This window comes from Excalfactoria chinensis, chromosome Z (assembly GCF_039878825.1).
Source record: "Excalfactoria chinensis isolate bCotChi1 chromosome Z, bCotChi1.hap2, whole genome shotgun sequence".
Lineage (NCBI taxonomy): Eukaryota > Metazoa > Chordata > Aves > Galliformes > Phasianidae > Excalfactoria > Excalfactoria chinensis.
This window is the reverse complement of record NC_092857.1, coordinates 67,080,212-67,106,135: the sequence shown is the minus strand read 5'-3', so window position 1 is coordinate 67,106,135 and position 25,924 is coordinate 67,080,212. Positions and strand designations below refer to the sequence as shown.

Sequence of the window (25,924 nt, the reverse complement as noted above, 5' to 3'; positions counted from 1 at the left end):
GAGCTCTTAATGCTGGGTGCTTCTGGCCTGCTGGGTTATCGTTTTCCCAGCTTATTTATTTATTTACTTATTTATCTATCTGTCTTGACACTGGTGTCAAGGAGGGGTTGGGCAACGCTGGGACTTCCAAAATGCCTGTGTGAAAGTCCTGAACTCTCCAGGATGCTGGTGGGATCTCCTTCTGCAGAAGGTTTTCTGCCAGAGTTGATCTAAATATATTTAGAACGGAGTTACATGAGGATGGAAAGAGCTCAGTGTCCTTTCCACCCTGTAATGTCAATGAATTCTGGTATGGTTTGCCTGATTCCTCCTGTCCTGTGTGCTGCCCCAGCCCTCTGTAATTCCAGACACGTATAGGTGCTCATTGTGTTCACCCATGCACATACAGCAGCAAGGCTGGGTAACATTTAGAAGCATTCGCTTTGCCTTACTGTATTGCAAAAGCTTCTGGAGAAATACAAATCTGCAGTATGCTCTCCTAGCTATCACAGTTAGCAAGTCTGTAAAGATGGTTTTTGCAAAAGCTATCATCTTTTTTTCACCAGTGTCTTAATCTAGCATTGCTGATATACATATATATATGTAATCGGGAAGTTCTATGCAGTGCTTTTTTTGTCCTGGTTCTGTCTTTTTAATACAGTTCTGTAGCCGTGAGTTATAGTGTGTCTGAGACACCCTGAGTATTAGCAGAAGCTATAGATGAAAAGAAAATTTGACCATGTGTTCAGTGAATCCCTGAAGGCATGACATTCTTCACTGAACTGTGTGCACTGCAGAATGCTTCAAGTACTAGAGCAGTGACAGTAAATTTGGGATGTTCCAATCCAAATGCACTAAGGTGTCAGAAAACAGAATGCCAGTATTGGCTGTGGTTCAGTCTCTGGGCTTCGATTCAGGATACTAACCGAGCCAAAAATTAAATAGGATGCCTGGGGAACATACTTATCAAATTTTCATTTGCCCACTTTCTGTCAGAGAGGTTGCAAGATTAAAATCCTCTGTTGTCACTGTGCTGCAATTGTGTGGTTGTGACACCAGCTCAAACAAGGAAGTATTTCTTGTCCAGTGAAATATGCTGGGCAGGTGGCTTCCTCATTGAAGTAAGTCAGGCTGTCAGCTTTCTTTCCTTATCTGCTTTCTCAAAAACAGGCAGAGATGGCTTTCCCATAAGAAATGATACTGCACTCCCAAACGCGTGGTCATGCCTGCTATGCCATGCCAGCTTATGAAGGCACAGCCTGCTGTTCACAGCCATGTGTTTGTTACACACGTGCAAAGACAACTGTCTAAGATCAAGTTGGAAGCATTATTTACAGCTGTGCTCAGGAGGAGTTAATTCCACAGGACTTCTTGTGGGTAGGAGGCTTTGAAACCATGCATTTGGCAATGATGTGGAAGCTGCCTGTGGCCCTTGGATTACAGTTCTGCCTTGCAGATTTCTAAAACAAACAATATCAGTTAGTATAAATATTTGTTTATTTCCACCAAGTATCTGTGTTTCACTATAGACTATGAGCTAGTCTAGTCAGTGATAAATTCCATGTTAACTTTTGCCTTTGCAGGCATTTCTTTACATTAATATTTATTAAATCATAATAATTAGACAGTTGATGGGAGCATGCGGTTGACCTTTCTGGAGGAATGCTGCAATATTTCATCCTTGCTGTTTATGCAAGCCCACGGGCCAGCCAAAATCTCCATTTAGCATTTCATGCTTGGAAGACTGTGATACTCACCTTTGACATGCATGAAGACTGCCTTCCACTCGTAAGATTTCAAGCCTATTCCTGCAGGAGCCAACAGCAAAACTCCATTTGAGTGGTTGTGGTAGTGGGTGTATGTGAATTCTGTAGCCGTAGTTTGATGGTACTATTTATAGTGGTGCCCTCAGTATGTTTTCCTTTAGCGTTATTGCTAGGGGCTTTGGAGTTAGCACAGATGGGATTAGTGAAAAGACAGCCACCTCTGGTCTCTTGGTGCACAGCAGAACTATTCTAAGACTAATTAAGAGCGCATTTAGCAATGTGGTTTTACCAGTAATTTGATTTAATGAATGCTGCTCATTTAAAATGCTGTAATTTGTGTTTAGCCCATAGGAAGCAAGGAGGAACTGCAGGAACATAAATTCCCCTAAGCAGAGGCGCAGCCTATCCAAACAGAGCTCTCAACTATCCACTGTTGAGTGCTCTTTTTGCAATAAATCGTTTTGAGTTTAAGCTCAGATGAAACTGAAAGGCCTTATCTGCAAAGGTAGATACAGTCCTTTCACTTTGATAAGGTACATTTTGCTCATCTCGGCGCTGATTTTCCTTTGTACACGTGGGTGTTTATTGCAACATCTCCTGATTTTAGTGTATTTTAAGGTGACATGCTAATGGCAAGACTTGGAAGAAGTGCTCAGGTTATGATTGGGTTCAGATAATGTTTCTAGCTGACAGTTCTCAGATTCTAACTACCATACATTAACTCCAGTACTTCAAGCAAATAAATTCCCATAGGTAACCAAAGCTGTTCTCATTATGTCTTCAGTGATTCAGATGAATTAACTCCTGGCTTGTTCTCTTCAGAGTACAGAGCAGGTACAATTTCCTGGCATTTTCCAGGAAGGAGGTTCTTGAGGCTGATTTCTAACGTAATACTCCAGTCCTTACAACAATCTGTGTTCCCAGACACGGACACAATGGAAAATCATCATTGCATCTTGAAACTGGAGTGCTATTTCAGACCGGTAGTCTGTCTTGGTAACAAGTAAATATGAAAACATCCTAGGAGGAGCTGACTCGTGCTTGCCATTATGTAGCAGCAGAAGATGACTCTCTGATTACATAGATTGTGATCATGCAGTGCCAGTCCTTTTCTCAGCATTGAAGAAGAAAGGGCAGCAAACATGCAGCATGGCTGGATGGCGCTTGCTTATCAGTGGTTACATCCCTCCTGTATTGCCTGTCTTTCTGGCTCTTAGTTTCACAATATTTAGCATTCCTCTTAACCTTTTCAGGTCATACAATTGAAGAGGTACAGGAAAAAATAAAATAAAATGGCTTGCTTTAAAAATAATTAAGGAAAAGTTGCTTGCTTTTTCTGGTTGCAGAGGAAAGCTCTCAAATGTCAGGCTGACCTCCAGGGGCTCAAAAATCACAAGAAAATTAGAAAAGATCGTATAAAGGGAGTTTTGTGCTTTTAAAAGGAGTTTCTTGATTTTGGAGGACTTCCGTAATGACGTCTGCGCAAATGGAATTAGTCAGACTGCTGTATGATTAGAGAGATTTAGTACCATTAAATGCAAATAGCATTTAAGCCACTTCTAGCTTGTTCCTGCTACAGCATGATGCTCATGCTTCTGCTTTTCAAAGGTGATCCCAGTTCTTTGCAGCTTTCATTTTCCCTCTCAGCCTTCAGGTTTTAGTGTTGACCGTAGGTGGGACAGGTCTGCCCAAGGTGTGGAAGCATTTACTGCCATTTGCTTTTCACACAGGTTAAGTGTTCAGCTGCGTGGGCTTTCATTCTCGGCTCTTCATTTCCTTTATCTCGGTGCAAAACTACTCCACATCTGAGAGAAATAATGGTCTGTTTACTGGGGTGCTGTTATTCCTACACACTAAAAGGAGAGAGAGTCTTTGAACAGTTGTATGGCTTCATCATCATAATCTCAAGCATCTCAACACTGAACTAAACTGTTCCTTTCTGTTTAGATGCTATGCACAGCATTCTTTGCTGAGTAAAAGCTCTTCCCATGACAAGCCTACAGTTGTGCAGGGAAAATGATGTGTTCTGTTCTGGCATATTCTGCTAGTTTACCATCTATAATCCTGATACTAAGTGTTGAATTAGACATAGTAACATAATTAGAACAAACAATTAGATTTTTAATGGATTTAAGAGAAGGCTTGCTGGAATGGAGTTTGAATAGCTGTCCTTTAAGGATGTGAGAGTGATATTTCAGGGAAAGACATTTTCAAATTTCTCTTGAATACTACGAATATAGTTTGTTAAACATTTACATTCTGGTGTGTTTAAAAGAAAAGAGCCACAGCATAAGCAGTGTTCTCTTGTATATTCCATAACTCAAACCTTGTAAAAATCAAAGTTTTAAAAGTAAGATCTCTGTGGGCTTTAAAAGCAAAAATAAAAGGACAAATGCTTCCAAAGAGAGGTGATCAGCTGAATGGAAGTAGTAAGTTCCCATACTGAAGTCCAGTGATGTTTATTTGGTTGTCCTTAAGTAGCATGGCAATTTCAAAATAAGAAATCCTGTTCCAAAGTCACAGAATCATCAAGGTTGGAAAAGACCTACAAGATCATCCTGTCCAACCATCCACCCATCACCAATAGTTCTCACTAGACCATGTCCCTCAGCACAGTGTCCAAATGTTCTTTGAACACCTTTGGGGTCAGTGTCTCCACCACCTACCTGGGCAGCCAAGTCGAGGAAATCTAAATGAGAAAAATACTTCGATAATTCTGGGACCTCAGTGTCTAATTTAGAGTACTATCTTCTAAAAGCAAGAATGCTTTGCCTTTTCTTCACATTTCCTTCACTGTAAATCTATTTTTGTTGATATTGAGCATAACCGTTGGCAAAATGAAGAGTAATGCCCTCAGTAAGTCTTCTTGCTGATCACTAAAAGCAAGATTTCTGAATGCAACATGAGAACCAATCCAAGGAGTAACCTAGGCACCAGAGGAATAATAACACATATTAACAAAAATCAGAAAACCAGAAGACCACAAGTGGAAGCTCCAGATATCCGCAGAACTTGCTGCAAACACCAAAGAATTGTTTCGCAGGTGCAGAAAACCATGCGTTCACCTTACTTGACCACAGCCTGAATTTAGAATTTATATCTTAATACTGTGGATGTAGGAATCCCAGTGGTTTGTCAGCCAGTGGAACAGAAATGAAATAATGGTGTCAGGAGACCCCAGAAATGATGAAAGAATAGAATAAGCAGGAACAAAGGCAGGAGAAGATGAGGGATAAGCAACCCCATCCTCTGGAAACAGAAAATATAGGGAAGTCCTGTCATGAAACTGAAAAGAAGTGGAAGTCCCAGCACCCCCAGTGCTGCAAGCTGGAGGAGGCAGAAGGAAGGTAATAAAGATCGTGTGGGGCAAGGAAGGGGTGATGGCTTCAGCAGGCTCTATGGTGGATAACCAGAAATGTCTTCATATATCTCCAGCTAAGCACCACGTTTACTGTTCTCATTCAGTGAAAAAGGCTTTTGACTCTGCTTCTGAAACAGTTGTAGCTATGGGATTGAGCACACTAATAAGAAACAGATCCTGGTTATGTGCTCATAATTTCTTCTGGACTCATTCTGGTATAAATTCTAACTAATTAAAGCTTGACTTCTGTTCCCATTAGAAAATCCTTGCTCATCTTGTGCTGGGCAGCAAAATAATACCAGGACTTACAGGTAAAAAATTGAACTTCTGGTGAATTCTCTTTTTTGTTCTAATTCCTGGAAGAAAGTGTTGTCCAAGCTGTAGTAATCATTAGGGAAAATAGTTCTTGAGCAAAATCATAGTAAAATGCATCGTTAATCATAACCCACCCACATCCAGGCACCATATCACCAGACACTTTGCTAACGGAAGGAACGGTACCATTGGTATTCATGATTCATTACATCCAAGGGTTAGGAGGTTTAAAGAGTCAGCTGTGATCACATGTTATGACCAGAGCTGTGACAAAGACCACTGAATTTCCCTAAATCGACTTCTGTTTGTATTAGAGCTTATCTTTTAGAAAAACATCCAGTTTTGATTCCACATGTCCAGCAAGGGAGCATTCATCACAGCCTGCATTAAATTGTCCCCTTCATTAATTATACTCACAGCTAACAGTTTCCTGTTAGAAGACATGCATTACTTTGCTCTTGGTCTCTCTTAACATTTCCCATTGCAGACAGAAATGGCTCATGCTCCTGTCTGCTCTGAACCATTGGCAGCTTTGTCTGAAGTCTGCTGAGCAGTCGCTTCTTTTCTTGCGTACCCTGCAGTCTTCAGAGAAGTTCTGATTTATGGTGTTAATTGCAGTCTAACAATCCAAGAAACCTTCTAAGCATCTTTCTTCAAGTCTCGCTGTTGGTGAGCTAGCATGCTCTGACTAGGGATTATCATTCTTATGGTGTTTACATGGCCTCGGCTTTTCATTCATGATGCTTTCACCTTGTCATTCACGTGTCCACCTCTTTGGTTAGGGGTGACTGACACACCACATGGCTGTGCTGCCATTCAGTGAGACCTGGGCTGACTGGAGAGCTGGGTGGAGAGGAACCTGGTGAAGTTCGACAAGGGCAAGAGTAGAGTGCTACACCTGGGGAGACATGCATCAGTATAGGTCAGGGATTGACTTTCTGAAAAGGAGCTCTGCAGAAAGGGTTGCCCATGAGCCAGCAGTGTGCCCTTGCGGCCAAGAAGGCCAGTGGTGTCCTAGGGTGCATTAAAAAGAGCAAGGCCAGCAGAGTGAGAGAGTAATCCTCTCTACTCTGACCTGGGGGAGCCACCTTGGAGTACCGTGTCCAGTTCTGGGCTCCTCAGTTCAAAAAGAAGGGAGTCCATACAGACATGAGGAAGAACTTCTTTACCGTGAGGGTGATGGAGCTCTGGAGCAGGCAGCCTAGAAAGGTTGTGGAGTCTCCTCCCTAGAGATATTCAGTACTCACCTGAACACCTACCTGTGCAACCCTGCAGGGAGCCTGCTTTAGCAGGTAGTTGGACTGGGAAATCTCCACAGGTCCCTTCCAAACCCTACAGTTCTGTGATTCTGTGGTTATGCCATAATTTCCAGAGCTTTAGGTGGGGCTGGCCTATGCTCCTGTGCTGGCTGTGAGCAGACACACCAGAGAGTCACTGTTTACGTCCTCATGTGTGCTACATATTGTGTCATGTATGTAATGCAGTTTAGAAGTCATCAGGTTTTATGGGCTCTTGTACACTGGACTAGCCTGTTGTGGATCTGTTGCCTGTCCTTTGAGCGCTGCTGTGAATGAGGAGCATCAGCAGTTACATACACCTCTCGCTGCAGTTTAGAGGTGAATCTGGCAGCCAGGCAGACTACAGCTTGTGTCATGAGCCCAAAATGGAATTTCTGCCAAACATGAGAGTGAGGATTCTGTGTATCTAGTGGTGGCAGGATACACCAGTCAAGTAGGAGCCTGGGCTAGCTTGGCTTGAAGAAATGCCCCTAATCACATTGCAGATTTCTGCAGAGCTTCTGTAATAGCTGGATGTCACGTTACCTCACAAAGCCATGATCTTTTCTTTATCCTTTTGTGACTACACTAATTGGTAAGAAGAGATGTCAGTGCTAGCACACTGATAAGCACATTAGCCAGGTTATTTCTTTGTCAGTTGCTGAGACATTCAGAAGGTAGAAGCTCCCTGACTGGAGGCATAATATGCCTTTGAGTAAATTCTACTTAGCTTACTCTCCCAGCAAAGCTCTGTCCAGATGTGGTTTTGGAAGTTACCAGCTGACACCATACAAAATTGCCTAGAGAAGTTGTGGATGCCCCATCCTTGGAGATGCTTAATGCCAAGTTGGATGGGACCCTGGGCAGCCTGATCTGCTGGGTGCCAATTAGCCCATGGTAGAGGGTTTGGAACTGGATGGGCCTTAAGGTTCATTCCAGGCCAAGCCATTCTGTGATTCTGTGAAATGCTTCTAAGTCCATGTTCAAATTTACATGCTGTAATGGTGCCCAGCCAGCAGAGTACTAGAATGCTATGTGAACACGATCTGGGTAGAATGGCACCATACTCTTTCCATTCTCTGACACAACAAACCAGAGGTCCCAGCTGGGGCGAGATGCCCACTGGATCCTTTCCCTCCCAGCAGAGAAGCTGAACAGCACTTCTGCTTGATTCAGAGAAGTAAATTGCTGTGGGGATGTTCTAAATTAAACATCAGCACACTGTGAAGCAGTCTGAGTAACTTCTCTGCTGAGGTGGTAGTAAATATTAAGTAGCACTGTACATTTTTTTCTGTCTGAATCTCAAATTCTTTTACATGTCACCATCTGTAATCCAGTTGTTTGTTTTTTTTTTCTTCCCTTGTGGATAGGACCTAGAAAAATCCCCCCAAAAGTTACTAAGTTGTACATCTGAAAGCTCAGGCACTACATCTGAGTGTACACACATCAGTAAGGTGTATCTGCGTCATGGATGCAAATTCAGGAGTTTGGCTTTGAGCACCTGCATCCCAGTGTTTATGTTATAAGTGCATGGTCTGCAGTGTTTGTGGTTCCAACAGACAATGATCCCTGCTTTCAGTACACCTGGAGCTGGTCCAGCTCTCTGCTGTTGTCCATGTGCAGGCTCCGGCACACCATTCCAGAAGAGAGGCCGTTTCCCACGTTCATCCCACTTGCAAACAGCAAAACGGCTCAGTTGTCTTCAAGTGTTTTTGTACAGCAAGTCACTTTTTAATAGTGCATCGTATCCTTGTCTTCACTGGAGTTTTGTGGTAATTTTGAAGCAGTGCAAAGATTATTAGTTTTATTTGCCTTTTAATGCTAGACCTGCTAAGAGGATTCTTTTTTTTTTTTCCACCTGTGATGTAAGAAATGTTAAACACCATCTGAAGAAAATACATTGTTATTTATAGGTAAATCCAATTATTCTGTTAGCTAATGGATCTTAAAAATAGCTGTAAGAAGTGGTCATTCGTGCATTTTCCAGAGGCTGACCACTGCTTTCTCCCATGAAAAGCATCCTTTCTGATGGTGAGAATTCTGTGTTGGGAAAGCAGAAGGAGATCTGTTAGCATAACTTTATCATGTGTCGTAGATAAAAGACAAATCAGCACTTGTTGAGCCACTCTGTAATTACATTAGTCTGTAAACTTCTGCTGGCCTGATTTCCTCTCTTATTAAACTGAATGCGAAGAGTTGGAGACATGCATGGGTACTTGCTCACGTAGATTAGAGATTTCCTTTTTTGGAAGTTTGTTCTACTGGCTTGTTTTTCCATTAAAAATAAGACATGGTTTTGGCCTGATGCTATTTTTTGTTCCGCCAAAAAAACTGTAATGCATTCAGCCCTGCATGTAAAAAATGTTCAAAAATGTTAGTTTGTTCTACTCTGTATTTATATATAGCTTGAAGATCTCACATGATGAGGTCTGCCAGCATTATGTCATCATAAGCAATATAAACTGAGTTCTAATATTAGCCGATGCATTTGTTTTTCTAGTTTGTAACTAATTCAGGTCCTTGCTTTATTTTGAATGTGTCAATTTTGTTGAAGGATATTCAGCTGACACGGCATCCACTACTCTGCTGTCTGTCAATTAGTGACTTGCAGAACATTAAAAAAGGCAAAAATATGCATGTTTATCCTCGCCATCATGATCTCTTTCTAAACAAAGAAGTTCTTGTGAACCTGTCAGTCAGTCACAGAAATCACCAAACTACCTGTCATCGGGGGCAAAAAAGTGCTGCATCAGTTCTTACTGCTGCTGGAAAACCAGCTCGGAGTTCTCTCCTTTGTCCTGAGTTCTGTCCTCTTAAGAAGCCACTGGGGGCAACGTGGTGAGCCAGGTGCTGGTGCATTGTATGGGAACCTGAGGCAGGAGGTGGGAGCTGTGTGCCAGGAGCAGCTCTGCTGCTTCAGCTCCTGCCCCACTGTGCCTCTCAGAGCAAGTGTGCAGACAAGGTTTGTCCCAGATCTGTTGTGTGGCCAAACAGAGAGCCCTGCTTAGGCAAACACCAAACACCAAGTTCAGTCTCTCAGCCTGGAAGTGATTGCAGCTCTAGTGCTTTCACATTAGCTGTTAATAAGGCATCTAAAATCTTGGCATCAACCCCTTCTTAAACTCTAAAGCCCCATTTACTCACCAGTCAATCAAGATAGAGGCAATGAGAAATAAAGTGAATTTAATACTTGACCTACAGTAGGGCAGTGATGTTCACCAGGATTAGGCAGTGTCTTTCACACGGCCATCTGCTCACCTGTTGAGAGAAGGACTGATGTACTGGCCTAGCAGGGACTCTTACCTGAGCATGTAGCTTTCCTCTGCTGGATTGAATGTGCCAAACAGCCAGAAAAGCTTCTGATTTGCACATACACTGTGAACAGAATCTTTAAAACGTTCATTGAAATGTTTAGTGAGGGATGTAGGGGTTTTGTCTTTCCAGCAGGATAAAGACCTCTAGGCAAGAATGATGAAGGAAAAAACAACAAAACCTGAGCAGAATATCTATAGACTGTGCTGCTACTGTGCTTGCTTTTTCTTTTTCTTTTTGAAGACTCTGTAGTGTTGCTCCAAAATACTGCATTAGCATGAGAAATTTTCTCCTAAGCATTTTACTGATAGCCATCCTTCCCAGTGTTTTGTTTTGTGCATGTAGGTGGAAGGCTTCCAAATGGGCCAGTTTTGTCTGACTTTGATGCAAGAGCAAAGACCTGCGAACAGAGGTGTGGTTTCCCTCTGATGGCAGTGTGTCCTTTGATGGTGCTCTATTTGGGACAGTTCAGCCCATCCTACCTGTTTAAGGTGCTGGTTTGTTCTGCCTCTCTTCCTTGCTCCATGTTACTCAATTACAAGAAGAGATTTCCTGCATGCAGGAAGAGGAGGTGCTGCCACAGGTTCATCAGCAGCTCCCAGGTAGAGCAACATGGTCAGAGTTCAGAGCCTTTCTGCATCATGAGGGCAGATTTAGGTTGTTCCAGCTTGGTAGATGCAAGGAGAAATGCAAGGTGTTGTTCTGACCATCATCCCTGCAACAGAAGGGGAGGTGTCTATGGGCTGTATGGGTTTCTTGTTGCACCAGCTTTTTCCAGAGTGTGTCCCTTAATGCATGCCCTTGTGATGCCATCCCATGCTGCCTCTGTGATTTATTAATCACTTAGGAAAACAGATGGGAAAGAACTTTCTGCAGATCTACATTTTGCCATTAGAATCACCTGTATGGGCGCATGCATAGCTGCATGAGATGAAGCTTGGCGTCAATCACCCTCTGGCCCTGCAGCAGTCACAGCTAGAGGACTCTTTCCTCTCCATTTCCCCCTAGCTATAGAAAATGGCAGGAGGAGGAAGAGGTGAAGCCTGGAGGTACGATCTCTGTGAGTGCCAGGTGTGCCAAATCTGGGAGAGCTTCCCGCAGCCCAAGAGGCAGCTGCAGGCAGGACACACTGCTTAGTGCAGTGTTGGCAGTTGCTTTCCAGAGCCCCGCAGCCTTGTCATTGTTAGAGCCTTAATTTGCTCAGCAGCTGGGTTGAGCCCAAGAAATCATTATGGGTTGATTTTATTGTTTGCTGTCTCTGTTGTTGTAATATGAGGAGGGAATTAAAAACAAATGTCTCAGTGCTGATGTTTGCGTAGTGTGAGATAGCACATCAGCTTAGAGACCAACACATTACCCCAGACTGTAGCTGAACTCTTCAAAATGCAAACCAGGAGGACCGCTGGCAGTTCATGAGCCATGCTTTGGTGTCACATTCTAAGTACAGTCTATACAGAGAGTCTCAGCAGAAGTAAGCTAATGCAGAAATGGGGTGAACCAGCTCAAACTGCAGTATTTGTTCCACTGCAGGATGCTGCATGGAAGAGCATGGTGTGGCGCACTCATCACCAACTTTTAGACTGAGATGCAGGCAGATGGTAGGTGGAGGAAGTCAGAGGGGGAAGAGTGACAAACTACTCAAGAGAAAGCTCAAAGGAAAACCAAGACCAGTAAAAAGAAGAGAAAACTGTGGAAAAACACAGAAAAGAGAAATTGCAGACGCAAGTGGATGTGAGTGGTCATCATTCCTATCTCTGCAGCTCCTGTTCCTCAGCAGCAATCCTCCCATGGAGCCACTGCGGTGCTCATGGCTGCCCAAGAGAAATGTGGCAGAAATGATGGGAGGTCTCATGTCGTGTCTCAGGGTCTCCTGTACAGGTGGCAAGACTTAGTCAGCAGAGAACATCTTTATGAATGTGTATGGCTTGAAGATGCCACTGCCTGCAGAGGTGCACCCAACAGTCTTGCTCCATGTAGACATGGCAGAGCACCTGGACGGTGGGTTTTGGCAGCCAAAAGACTTCAAGGTGTTCACAACTACTGCCATCTATTTTTATTGTGTCAAAATGACATAGATGGTTCCTACAGCGAGGGAATACCACAACTGTTAAGAAAAAGAAGTTGGGAGGGAAGAGGGGGAATAAGATGAACAGTTTTACCCAGATAGGACTCAGGTTAATAATCTGGTTCACCCAAAAACACAGGATTGGTGTGGTATGATGTGAGGTCTGTCAATATCTTAACACTTTGTAAAGCATCTGGGGCCTTGTTCTTGCTCTCTGGGTTGAATCTCTAGTGAAAAGAAACTGACACATGCGGCAGAGCGGTCAGATAGGATATTAGTGATAGAAACTGGCCTGTAAGCTCTCTTAAATTCACAGGAGTAGAGATTTACATAGAGTTTTTCACCGTCAGACCTTAAATGAGCAGAAGTAGATGTGTAAGAGAATAACACTGGAGAAAAAATAGTCATCAGAAATCCTGTTGTGATGCAGTTACACAATAAAACGTAAGCTCTCCAGCATATTTAATGAATAAGCCGTTTAGTGTCTTTGTCTTCAAAATGCTCTCTGTAACAAGGTTTTGGCATAGTATGTCTTTGATTTCTATTGATTTTTCCTTTAAAATGGGCATGACTTTGGTAGCCTTGGATACATTTCAGGATGGAATACGTGTAAAACCATAGGCATAATTATATGAATTAAAAGTGTAGGTTTTCCTGACTGGTCCTAGAACATGTTCTATTGCCTGGGGACTTCTTGTTTTTGTGTGCCCCAAAACAGAAATGTTCCTTCATCGTTCTTCTTCAAGTCAGTCTCCAAAGTGTGAAAGGCAGTTGAGATATTTCTAACGCAGCATTTTTTTAATAAGAAAATATTATTGCATCAGGAGGAGTATGCTTATAGAGGACCTCAGTGCTTTTTCAGCGCATTTGCTGTTGGCAAGCCCGTTCCTGTTTTTTTCCTGTTCACTTTGATAGCTGAATCTTATCACAGAAGGCAGTGCAATTTCAAGGGGATCCTGTGTGCCCAGAATTCATCTTCTGCCACAGCCTCACCTGCCTAGAGAGAAAATTGTACTGATTGATTAACTACTTGAAGAGTAAACTGAGTTTTAACACTGTGTGTAAGATGTCATTCCAGAACCATGTTTGTACCAGTCCGCATGCTGCCATCAATTTGGACAAGCTTACTTTTATGGCAGCCATCATTACAAGAAATTTGTGATAGGCAGGAAAAGAAGCCAGAGCCTTGATGGAAGCTTACAGGTTGGGCCTTGTTGGAAAGCTAAATAATTGCCTTTAAATACCAGAAAATGTAGTGCAGCTAATGACTGCATGTTTGTGTTTCTTCTGTACCTGAAGATTCCTTACTAATTCCTGATACGCTTTGCCCATTTGATGAGCAGCAGAGCACTCACCTTGATGTGTAAGTCTGCAGTCTTAATGGATGGCAGCACCCTGTGTGTGTGTGAGGTGCATGCTTATGATTTAAGCTATGAACAACAGACATCTTATTTCTGTCTGCTTATCCCACACCTCTCACTGAATTGCAAGTTGGTGGATTTCTGAATGTTTTTAGTGAAATGAACATAAACTGATCTTTGAGACCACAAAAAACGTTCCTCCTCAGTGAAATGCAGGTCTTTTTTGGGGAAGGTACAGTTCTTTGAATTCCCAGTCTGCTGGGATTTCTCCTCTCTAGCTTACTTAAATACTGTGTCTACTTAAAGCTGAGCATCCCTTTGTCTGCAGCAGCCCCACAGATTCTTGGGTTATGCTAGGAGGAACTTGCTGTAGGCCTGCTTTATTTAACATATTCAGCACTGGCAAACAGGAGCTTCGCCTGGTAACACCTAGCTTCCAAGTGCTTCTTCCACAGCCTCATCTAACCTGCGGGCAGCCTGAGGGGTTTCTGCTGACTTCAGACCTCTAACTCCCCCTAATTCAGTAGGTTTGCTACCAATGTGGAGAGAGACTCCACTGAAGAAATGCTAACTCTGGTAGCCCTGAGATACCTGCTGTGTTTTGTCTGCACAGAATATGTAACACCAAGCTTAAATGCTCAGGATTAGGTTGAGTGAGCAGAAATCAACAAGCGTAACTGATTGGGAGGGCTGGGAGTTACCTAAACATTTTGTTCTGTTTTAAAACAAACATTTTTTCTGTTGGCTTTTTCAGAATTCCCAAGGATCTTTGTTTCCAGCCACCTTATCTAAACAAATCAAAACAAACTCAGTGCACGCATTCCTTGCTACCACAATAAGTGGTTTGTTTTTAACTTCTTTTTTTTTTTCTTTCTCTTTTTTTTTTCTTCCCACCTTTTCCTTTCTGTTAGCTTGTGGAACAGCTTGATCTTGTAGGGTGCTGGTTTAAGTGCTAGCAGTATTTAAAATCGATCACAGGGAAGCTTTTTCAAGTTTTTCAGGGGTAAGAGCCTGCACAGCACAGCTCTCGTGGGCTGCAGGCACAGAGCTGCCCTGTGACCCCTTGGGTGTCCGTTTGGCACTGGGGAGCACAAAGCAGCTGAAGATGGCTTCTCAGTGCAAAGTGGCCTCCTGCTTTATACTGGGAGTTTGGGTCAAGCCAGCTTGAATTGCCTCACCTTTACCACAAAGCAGAAACTCAACTGCTTGCATACCTATCTGATCAGGGATGCTGAGGCAAACAAGGTCTTTCCCTTCATGTGTAGCTTACAACAAATATTAAGTGATTTGTTATTTCCAATTCTTCTTTATGCTTGAGAAGTAGACACAGAGAAGAACAACAAATATTTACTGTGAGTATATGAGAAACACAGCTTCAGTAGTGGCGTGCCATACGACCTTTCTAAATTGTTTTTCCAGGCATCATCTTTCCATGACACCTTGTGCTGTCAGCTGATTGGCATCTGTGACTCCAGCCTTTGTGATTTTGACAAGTTGTTTTACATTTGCTGTGCTGGGAGTTGTAAGCATGGCACATGATACTTTCTCTCTGAACTGATAATGCCCCCGAGCCCCGTTTTTTAGGACGGTCAAGTGTGAATGCATCTTTTAAGAAGTTCTAACTATTCAACACACACATTCAAGCCAAACAGCATCAAGAGTGGGCCTCCAGGTGTTCTGTGGGTTGGGTTAAGCCCAAACTCTTGATTCTCCCCAAAGCTGAAGGTTTTTGGTGTGCAAGTCCTTCTTGTATTGTCCAGTTTTTCTGTCCACCAGGAACAGATGTGCTTGTGAGTATGTGTAGGTGTTCCCCACCTTGAGTTACCCACAGACTGTAAAGTGTTGTTAAAAAGAAAGAAAAATCAACAGAAAAGCGCTCAGTGCTGCCTTATCAAGCTTTGGTGTGATATTTCCTCGAGAGAATGGGTTTTGGTGGCCATTTTTTGATAATTGACTCTAAGCAGCTATTCTACTGATGTAATTTCTGAAGCTTGGGTGTCCACGAAAGGGTAGTGCTGGTGAGTTTGGGGATGTCAGCAAGCTGTCCTTGCAAATTGTCCACCAAAATTGGTTCTGTTTCAGCCTGATTCTGATTGTCTTCTTGAGAACAGCAGGTCTGGTTACAGCACCAGGGGAAATTAAACTGACAGAGCCAATTTGTTCTCATAAAATAAATAGAAGTGGCCTTTGGGCTTAAAGCGCATGATTTCTGCATCTGGAGAAGGAAGAACAATTAAGATTGCTCACCAGATTAAATTCTTTGTAATTGCCGGTTATTAAATAGCTGCTGGAACATTAGGAAATATCCAAGAAAACTGTTTATTTTTCACAAGCATTTCTATGTTTATTGTAAAAGGCAGGACAGACTTTTGTCAGATCGACTTCCCTGGATGCTGTGGAGACTTGCCTTATTTGGCATGGCTCAGCGAGGTGGCTGAGCATCAGGATAAGAAGTGAGCTACCATGAGTAGCAGAGCTGTCGGGTTTGGTTGTTCCTGGTAAGGGATGTCTGTTACTTCCCTCTGCTGATGCCCTTGGTCAGGTGTGGCCAGCAGCCATGTGTACACCCAGCCACATCTACGGCTTTATGGACAGTCTGTCCTCAGCTGCAGTGGCACCCCCCAGCACCAAAACCTTAGCTGTTCAAAGTATTATCCAAAAGCCAGACTGCACTGAAGCATGTGGGATGTGCCAGTAAGTTTCTTCAGACCTGCCCAATTTTGAACACATACAGATTTTTCTTTAAAACAAAGCAGGAAGGGGAGAGGCTGAAGAACAGAAGCAGCAGGAAAGCACATTAATATATCATACTTCGGTGACCAGATGTGGACCAGTGAAGTGTTCCATTCCAACCCTGAAGCTGTATCATCTGTAGTGACATGTGTAAGGTCATCCCAAATTCAGTCTATTTTAGCCCAAAGTCAGCTCACATTCTGTGGTTTAACTGCTGAGACCCCAGGAAATCTAACCCAGGGGTACTCAAATGTCACAGCCCACAGGCAGCAGTGGTGAACAAGTGCGAGACTGTAGGAAACACTGTGCCTTTCTTCCAGTCTCCCTCCCTTGTAATTGTTTTATAGTGTTCCCTGTCTGCAGTTATTTCACATGTGGCAGGCACATTTCCTGCAGGCACTAAGACCGTGCCCTGCTCTGGGTCTCATGAAGCAGGAGGTTACCCAGGGCGCCCTGAGCATTTTGATTCATGCTCGAGCTTCTGCTGTGGAAAGAGCAAAGTCAGTCCTGTTTCCTAGCAGGTGAAAACTGCTGGTAATTGCAGCACAGAGCTTGTGAAGTCTGCTCTTTCCCAGTTGCTGAAACAAGTGTTTTCTTCCTAAAACAGCCTCTTTGTGTGAATGGGCTGAGGGTGTGGGCTGCCTCATTTTCTGGAGTCAGCCCTCGCACAGCCCCTCATGTCACAGCTGTGTAGCATGCAGGAGAAGGAATTTGACCTAATGAGTCAAAAATAGTGACCGCTCCTGTGGAAAGCGGCATGTTTTGTTTTTGCTTCAGAGCTTGCAAAGAGAGAGAGAGAGATGGGTAAGCTAAAGTTTCTGGCCTGTGGCTCGTGTCTTCATTGCACCTTATCATTTCAGTGAGGGAGGAGCACTTAAAATAATTAGTCATTTTTCCTGCAGTCGCTGTGGGTGGAATTCATTGCTCTGTGGCTGGTCCACTCAGTGCAACACCAGGAAGAGCTTTCAGAAGTCTGCAACTTTCTATTCATGCTTGATACTGTAGAGTATGGGTTCTGGAGGTGAAAAACACTGTGGTTTACATATCTAGTACGTGTGATAACCAGTGGTACTGTCCATGCCTGCAGTACCTGCATCCTTCAGTCTGTACCAGCAAAATGGTTTTGGATGAATCCTTTGTTCTGGAGGCATGTTGCTCACTAGCCAAGTGTGCTGTATTCCTTGCTGCTGCAAAATAAACTTCAGCTGATAGGATTATATGTTCAGCCTCATCATTCCATATGTCAGCCATGAAGGAATAAAGCGTGGTGCTGTGAGCTGCCATATAGAGCAGCAGCAGCATTCCTGGTTTCTATGGCATTTGGTGCACACTGTGACTCTGAGCTGTGCCTGAGCCTGGAGAGCACAGTCTTTAGCTCCCAGAATGGTAGTAGGTACTTTTCCTTTCAGATAGCAAGTTGTCTGAGAAGTATAGTGAAAGCAACCCTTTATATAACAGCTCCCCAGACTGCATGACCTTACCAACATTAAATGAGTTAAGTAATATATATATATATATATATATTTCCTGTGGTTAAGGAAAAAGAAAACCCACACTGAGGGGCTGGAGTGTTCTCAAGCAGCAGTTTGAGCTGAAGTGGTTCGCTCATTTAGCACCATTTCTCCTCACCATTATCTTAATTCTCCAGCTGCTGAAAGAGCAAGAGATGAATGTCTTAATCTAATAATATCCTAATGTGATCCAGATGTGCAGTTGGTCACTTAATCAGCGAGTTTTCAGCAGGACTGGAAGGAGTAATGAGTCTCTGGTTGGAAGAGGAGGGGAGAGCAGGGGCAGAGAGATGGTACATAGAAGGTGCTGAAAGGGAATGTCTTACTCCCTGGAATTTGCCAGCTGCCTTTTTCCCAAGTAAGGAATTTGAAAAAATGTCCAGCCCAAATCTCACTTCAACTGAAATATTCTCCTGCAAGAGGCAGTGGGGTGACCACAGAGCCATGCTTGTGTTGTGAATAAAGCTCAGATGAAGTTGCCAAATGCACACAGTGCTGGGCTCACACAGTTGGTCATCTGTGTAGCCTGGGGACAGCAGTGGCATGTGGAGAAATTACTGACATCCTCCTTCTTAGAAACTGTAGACATTTGGCCTTTTAGTAGCAAAACTATTCCCTGCAATCTGTAGAGTTTGTCCTCCTTTGCTGTTCAGTATTACGAGGTTGCAGTCAGAGATGCTGTGTTAAACTCCCCTGGTTGTCTTGACTACCTTGAATTCATATTTACCAACAGTGATTCTGTTTAATGCATGTTTGCTTTTGAATAGGTATTTTTGAACCTCTGTCATCAAAAAAATTGTATGTGTGCCCATAAAGGAAGAGCCCTATGGATTTCACTCTGCCAGGAACAAAGTTTCAGATCTTGTGTAAAAACTGCAGTATGTAGCCCACATACTGTTGAACCATGTAATGTTTCTGGTAAAAGGGACTGGAGTTGGAGCACTGGCACAGGCTGACCAGAAAGGCTTTAGAATCTCCTTCTCTGGAGATGTTCACGATCTACCTGGACACCTACCTGTATGACTGGCTGTAAGAAACATGCTTTGCAGGGGGGTTGGACTTCATGGTCTCTGGAGGTCCCTTCCAACCCCTGTGGTTCTGTGATTCTATGGAGTGAAAGCATGTTTGTGTGGTGGTTTCCTGGCACATTGTGGAGTGTGGTGGGACATCAGGAGTGTGGCTGAGGGTAGATGTTATGCCAGACTCTCCCTGGAAGTGGCTTCGTTCCCACTGTGTGCACAGCACGAGACTTCACGTATATCCTTTGATCACCCTCATACTTTCTGTCTCTCCACTTACATAGTCCAAATAATTTTTGAGCTAGGACTAAATTAGTTTTCCTCCTTCTTAATGTCCTCTCAGTTTTCCTTTGGTAATGTGTCAGTGATCTGCTTTTGGCTGAGTCTGGAGGTAACAGCCTATCATGGATTTTAGATAGAGCTAAATATAAATTCAGACCGTGCTAAGCCATTGTATGTACTGATAAATCTTTGCAGAGAGTTAAAGGGGTTTGAAGTAATGCCATTTCCTTGAGAAACTGAGGAGAAGACAGCCCATGGGCCACACAGGCCTGTTGGCTGGTCCAGATCTGATCCCCTAACCCTTCAAATGCTCATCCTTTGCAGTGAAATAAACATTGTCCAGCTGTTTGTGCTCCAAGCAGAAGCTATAAGTACAAGAGATTCGCTGCACAATGCAGCCACCTAGGCATTTCTTTACTTAAGCAGATTTTGCTGCAATGGGTCTTAACCTAATGGGTGAATGCACTTGTTGTAAGATCTACTGATAGAGCCAAAGCATCAGTAATAATTGTTAACCTTTTTCATCTCATAAAGAGAAGCAAATGTTTAGCCTTCTTTGCCCACTTATCTGAGCATAATTTCTTCCCTGAACCCTCTCTGCATCATGACCCAAAATTGCCAAACTCCAATCTTGAGTAGACCAGCCCTTTAGAAGTACAGCAAGTATTAATTGGGATTTAGGAAATAGTTAAAGGAAGTATGAGCTCCAGCCACCAGTGTTTGGGAAGCAAAGAAGTAGAAGAAAATGCCAACCTCAGCTTTGTGTGCAGTAGTGCATAGGTGTTTGCTTCAGTTGAGGCACTCCGTTCCTGCTCTGCCGCCCTTGAAAGCAGGCAGTGAAAGCACTCCAGCATAGAGAGGTTGTGTATCTTTGTTCAGAAAATGCAGTTTAGGCCATTTATGAAAGATTTGCAGAGCAGTGTCGGACAGTGAAAGAATCTGTGTCATCAGAATTTAATCATTTAATTTAATACTAATACACCTCTGAGAGCTTCCTTGTGAGCGTGCAGCAGGTTTATCTCTGTTCCGCAGCATATTAAAACGGTTTTCCTGGCAGCATCAGATCTGCTTGGGGAGCGAGTGAACTGTGTGGCCTTTTGTCTCCTTTTGCTGCCTTCCTTCTGTCTCTGCCTAACCCAGATTCCTTCCTGAGGACCTCTCTTTCTCATGTACAAGAATGATTAATATGCCAGTATTTTCCTCTGGATTTCACTCTTACAGAGGATGATGGTAGCTCCATTATTGAGATGGAACAAGAACTTCCCACCCCCTGATGAAAAGACCAAGGAATTTGGGAAATCCCCTTGTCTCAATTGTTCGTTGGTTCAAGTGACCGTAAAGGTCACCCTTTTCTAGCACTGACATTATCTGGATGGGCTGGAGGGTATTAAAAGCAAGGCTTAGTTTAGCGTCTTTTCCACTCCCCACTGAGACCAGGTCACGCTTTACCGAAGCAATTGTTCCTTTCTTGCTGCATGTTAGAAAGATTTCAGCTGTGGAATTCTGTGAAATGATGGTTTTTCTTGCATGCATTCAGAGCCATATTCTGCTTAGTTCAATATTTATACTTGGTGCTCTGTCAGACTGAAGACTTTCCTGTCCTTACTGAAAGGAGCTTTTTCTTCTTTCCCTTACCATATGCAGGGTTGAGCATTAAGGAGTCCTTCTGGCAGCAGAGCCCTGAGCTCCAGGCTCAGAGCCACTAGCACTGGCTACAAGCATGACAGCTCTTGGTAAACGTGCTCATCAGTGGGTCACCTTCAGCTGTGAAATTCTTCTTCTGTTCCTTAGAGAATAGAACCTGTAGTTATTATTAGTGGATGATTTTAGGGCATTGTAATGTCCCTTGCTCTGCATTTCAACCTGCAAACTGCTGCACATCCCCACATAGCAATGGAGACAGCTGCCCATCCTCCCAGCATGTGAAACACTCTTCTTTGGCTCGTCAGGGCATCCTGCTTTCTGGATGCTGCTAGAAAGCGGGGGTGGTGGAGCATGGCAGAACCGTGATGCTGTTGTTTCTGAATGAAAGTTTAATCACAGCTTCCTGTAATTTCAGATTTGCGTCTTGGTTGCCTTACAGCTGAACAAAGCTGTCGCAGTGAGCTGAGCCAGTCCTGCACACTGTAGCAACTGAGGCTGTGTAACCATCACACCTGAATGACTTCTCTGACATATATTTTTTATCAAAGGTTTATTTCTGCTGATTCAGCAGCTAACAGCCTTCTGTCCCTAAATAGGAATTTCCATATAAATCAGGCTGCCCTTGTAGGCGTTTCATGCAATTACAGTTTTTACAGGAATGAAAACATTTAACAAAAAAAAATAATTTGCCTTTTGGGTTGTTAGGTGTGTGTGTGTGGGTTTGATGTTGTTGGCTTTTTGCTTTTCTTATCAACAGCTACACAAGCATTTAATTTCAAAAGGGAAGATATCTGTTTTTTTTTTGACCCAGTAGCCGTAACTGAAATCCAGTCAGAAGTTCTGCAGGTTCTTCGCAGAGGAACCAGATCTGTACTTTTAGGGGATGACTGACCTAAAATAACCAGCTTAGAGGATCTTACCTAGAGAAAAGTGCCTCTGCTTTACATGTCCTGAATTAGGAAGAAGTAGTGTTATTCCAAAGGTGGTTCACTGTAGCATTTTTTTTCACTGAAGACATAGAAGATACAGAAGCTGTAATGACGTGTTTGGGAAAGCGCAGTGTCGTTCATTATGTACGTGTCACTGAAGTATCCTACCATGCCTCATATGCTCATCATTAAAAGAGTCATATTTTTCTTCCTTTTCTGAGGCACTTTCTTCCACCCTTAATTTATTACACCAGCTAAAGAAAATTGGACTTCAGTTTGATAGAAGGGCCCTATTGTGCATCACATGAGGAAGCTGCAGTCTGTGGCTCAGCTGGAATGAAAGAGAATATTGCAAAGACTTTCACGTGCTTTCTGAGCAAATGCAATCACAACTCCTCTAAAATAGTCAAGAAAAACAGCATATGGAAAAGCACTCACAAAATGTCACACAGCAAGCTCTCTGAGTAGCAACTTGTTTGGATGCTGTATCTTCACAGCCCTTTTTGCTCTCTGTATTCCAAAAGTAACCCCCACTGCTTTTTAGGGGAAATTAGTGTGAAGTTGCATTGATTTTAGACTGCGCTCTGATTTCTGAAGTGCTTTGAAGGAGATGAACCAGCTTTTCATGAAGAAAATTTGCCCCATTGTACTCTCTGGCTACCTCAGTCAAGTTGTTGAAGAGCGAAGCCAGCTGCTCACAAAGAACATCATTTTTGACACTCAACTCTAATGAATTTTAGTCAGCAAGAATGGTTTGCATCCGTGTATTGAGGACACCATGTACTGCTCTGAGAGAGGAACAGGCCAGGTTTTGCTTTTGTGTGCAGGCAGAATTATGAATCAAACTATTCAAGGTAGTGCCAGCATGTGTCTGATGAGTCCAGAATTTAGCAAAATTTGGCAACAGGATGTGAGAATTGTTTTTTTTCTAAAATCTGAGCTCTGTGCAGCTTCATTGGGTGAAAAACAATAATTTACTTGGGATAACTTTTTCCATGGCGTTTTCAAAACTTTGAAGAGTAAGTGTAAAAGTATAACTCGGAAGATAGGATATTTTCCTACAAGAGTGAGAAGACAACACTTTGTGTGTGTTTTAATGAGAAGGCTCAATTCCTTTAGGGAGTGTTAGAGTGGCGGTCCCATTTCAATCCTTGTGTCCCCATCATCAGCTTCATCTCCTGAAGGTTTGGCCTGTTTCTTCAACATGGTGCCTGCAAAGACTCCCATGGGGAGGAGGCCCATTCCAGCAGCCACAAGGGAGATCACCATATTTTGAGAGGTGGAGGTGAGCAGCACCTTGACTCTACTGCTGGAGTGGAGCTAATTTTCCCTGTTGAGAATTTCAGCACTTGCATGTCATACCAGTCTCCCATTTCTTCGGCAAAATACTTGCTGTTTCAAGGGTGAGTGGAGCAATCCCTATCAAGGCTCACAGGTTTCTCAGTGGGTGTGGTGGCTGTCTAGAAGCCCTGAACTGCATACATCATCTGCATCTTTGCAGTGCTTAGGACTGAGTCTGTCTGTGGTGCAGATGGTGTCCAGTACTTCAAAACGGAGCTGAAAGAAAACAGACTATTTCCTGAAGTTTTACTGGTCAGCCCCCCTAGCAAATCCATCATTTATTTCTTTCTGCTTTGCACAGAGACTTCAGAAGAGCTGGCCAAAACAGTAGAATGCAATTCACATCACCAGAGAGGTGTGGATTACCAAGTCAACCATACTCAAATGTGTTTCTAAGTTATGTTTCTGTACTAAAACTCCTAGAGGCATGGTAAGATCAAGAGTTAGGTCCCCAGACTGAGGATAGAGGGATGAACAAAGCAGTGGCATGGTGATCTGGCAGTGGGAGGAGGAGCAGGGTCACTACAGAACTGCAGCAGAGGAAGACAAACCCTGAAGAAATGGGACAGCCACAGCACCAATGATGCTTGGAGATGAGCAATATGAAGTTCAGATGTGGAACTCGGATGGAGTGATCAGTAGAAGCCTGTGATAAGGAGATTGTATTTTAGATCTCTTAGTTGTTTTAAATTTTAATCTTTAATCTTGCCTTGTTTTGTTTTTTGGTTTTTGGTTTTTGTTTGGTTTCTTTTGCCATGACGTTGCTTGGGAAGAATGTGGATGTGGCCACGAAGGACTGCCTCCCACTTGGTGTCACATGCATTTTCTGTTGGATCAAACAAAGGAAGGCACTGGCAGTACTTTTGCTGGGTCTTGCTGCTAGAACACCCACCATTTTTTTTTTTTCTCCTAAAAGATCTGAATGCTCAAACACTTAGACTTTTGTAGATGAAGAATTCAGCCAAGCAGGAAGTATGCTAATAATTCTCCAGGCTGCTAATAACTGCAGTTTACTAAAGTGCAGCAGCATTGTACAAATGGCAATAATTACACTGGCATCTTGACTTAACAGAGAGAAATTAATACATACTCAGAGAGGGTTTAAATGTAACAGTAATTTCTGCAAAATGCAGTATACAGGAATTGCTGTTAAGGCAAAGTTGCTGGTTGCAGCAAGGGCTGAATGCTGGCCATCCCTCATTTACAGACTTTTATTAATGGTTTTCAGACAGCTGCTCTCAGTGTGTTAAGGTGCTGGTGTGAACAGCAGCAGCCCCTGGCAAGCTCTGCCCTTCCTGCCAAGCAGCCCAGATGAGGCTGTGGTTTCTCAGTCTTTTCCCATCACCATGTCTTCATCCTAATGTGTGCCATTCTTCCAGAACATTCCCAGCTGGTTCTCCTGACAGTCTGATCTGTGTCCATCCATATGACCTTACTAGGTTCTTCTTCATATAATTCGCTCATGGGTTGACTTCTGCTTCTTACAGGGGTGTCTGGAGCATTCCTTCCCTGCTGTCCTGAAAGCGTCCCAAGATTATATAAGAATGTGCTGAGGGGAAAACAAGGAGTTGTAATAAATATTTTTTCTCTCCTCCATTCCTTGGTTTACTCCCCTGCAGAGAGCCCTTCCCTACGCACAGTTATTAATCCTTGGCAAAGAAAGGCCTCTTCCCATGAGGAGCAATGTTTCCTCATAGGTTTTACTGCATAATTGTCTTGCTTACTAGATAATTACATGTGCCATACTAATTGCACAGACACATGCACTCTCAGAATTACATGCTGCCATAAATGCGTGTCCTGATTAGGCAGTTGCGTCTATATGCCTTAATTGTGAACTGAAGATTGCAGCTATGATGAGGGGATGAGCTATTACTCATTAAGAAATCAACTGATGAAGTACTTTGCCTTTGGTTTGGTTCCCTCAAGGCAAATTGAATACCAGAGCATGACCTGATCTGAAAGGGTCTGTATACATTGGCTCAGCAAGGGCAGTAGGCATGTGTTAGCTATGAGGTCTCGGGGGTGACAAGTCTGTTGCTAGCTCCAGGTGTTAGCAGAAGCTTGACAGCATGCTCATCTCAGCTGTGAAGGGCCAGCAGCCCTGCACAGAGGCTTAAGTCCTATCATCTCAGTCTGCTTCAGGTAGCAGTATCCTCTTTTTGGTGTCAGCTAGTCTGACGAGAGACTTTAACCCACAACTCAGAAAGAAATTGCAGTTCTAGGCCTGCTGTGAGTACCTGTTGTATATGACACTTGGAGCTCTGCAGACAAATCAGAGTAATTTTTGCTTTTCCAAGTTTAAACAAAGTTTTGTTCTTACTGATTATTCTGAACTTGTTTGTAGAATACCAGCTTGCTTGAAGATATCTTTACTCAGGCTGAAAACAAAGCTGACCACAGTTAGATATGTAAATTGTGCAAAATGCTTAAAGAAGAGCACTGATAGAAACTAAAGCTTGAGAATATGTAGAGTATGCCTGTAGGTTCAACAGGAGGTACAATGAAACTAAAACCAACTACATAAGAAAGATGTGTAGACAAAAGAATATTGTTTGTTTCCCTGTTCTTAAGGTGTTTTGTGGCATCTAAGAATGATTAATAAGAGAATCTCTAATGGATGAAGGTAGCATTATCTTCAGCTCTGCATAGTGGCATGATTTAGACAGGAAACTCTTTCAAAATGCTTTTAGAAGGAGAGCTCTTCTGCCTGGCTCAGATTCTTCAAGGTGTGTCAAATGCATTTTCCTGCCCATGTAAACCCAGAGGCAATGTGATTGTTCAGGTGGCTGGTAAGATCCTTGTGCTCTTGGCTGGTCATTTTCTGCTGCATTGTGTACTAACAAAGTACATGATGAATGGTGGCAAGGATGGCTGCGGCCGGCATACAAAAGTGACCTTTCTGGAGAGCTACTGTATTTGGAGGATTTGATTAGTGCTGTTTGCTCCCCAAATCCATGCTTCACCAGTAGTGCTGCATAAGAGTTTGGGTTAAAAAGGAGCCGGAGACCTCAAAATGCAGGTTTCTG

General features: G+C 43.2%; 1 protein-coding gene across 7 annotated transcripts in view; it reads left to right on the top strand.

The window, feature by feature from the left end:
* PALM2AKAP2 (PALM2 and AKAP2 fusion) overlaps positions 1–25,924 on the top strand; it is a 245,252-nt gene that overhangs the window by 198,883 nt on the left and 20,445 nt on the right. The window lies entirely within an intron of this gene.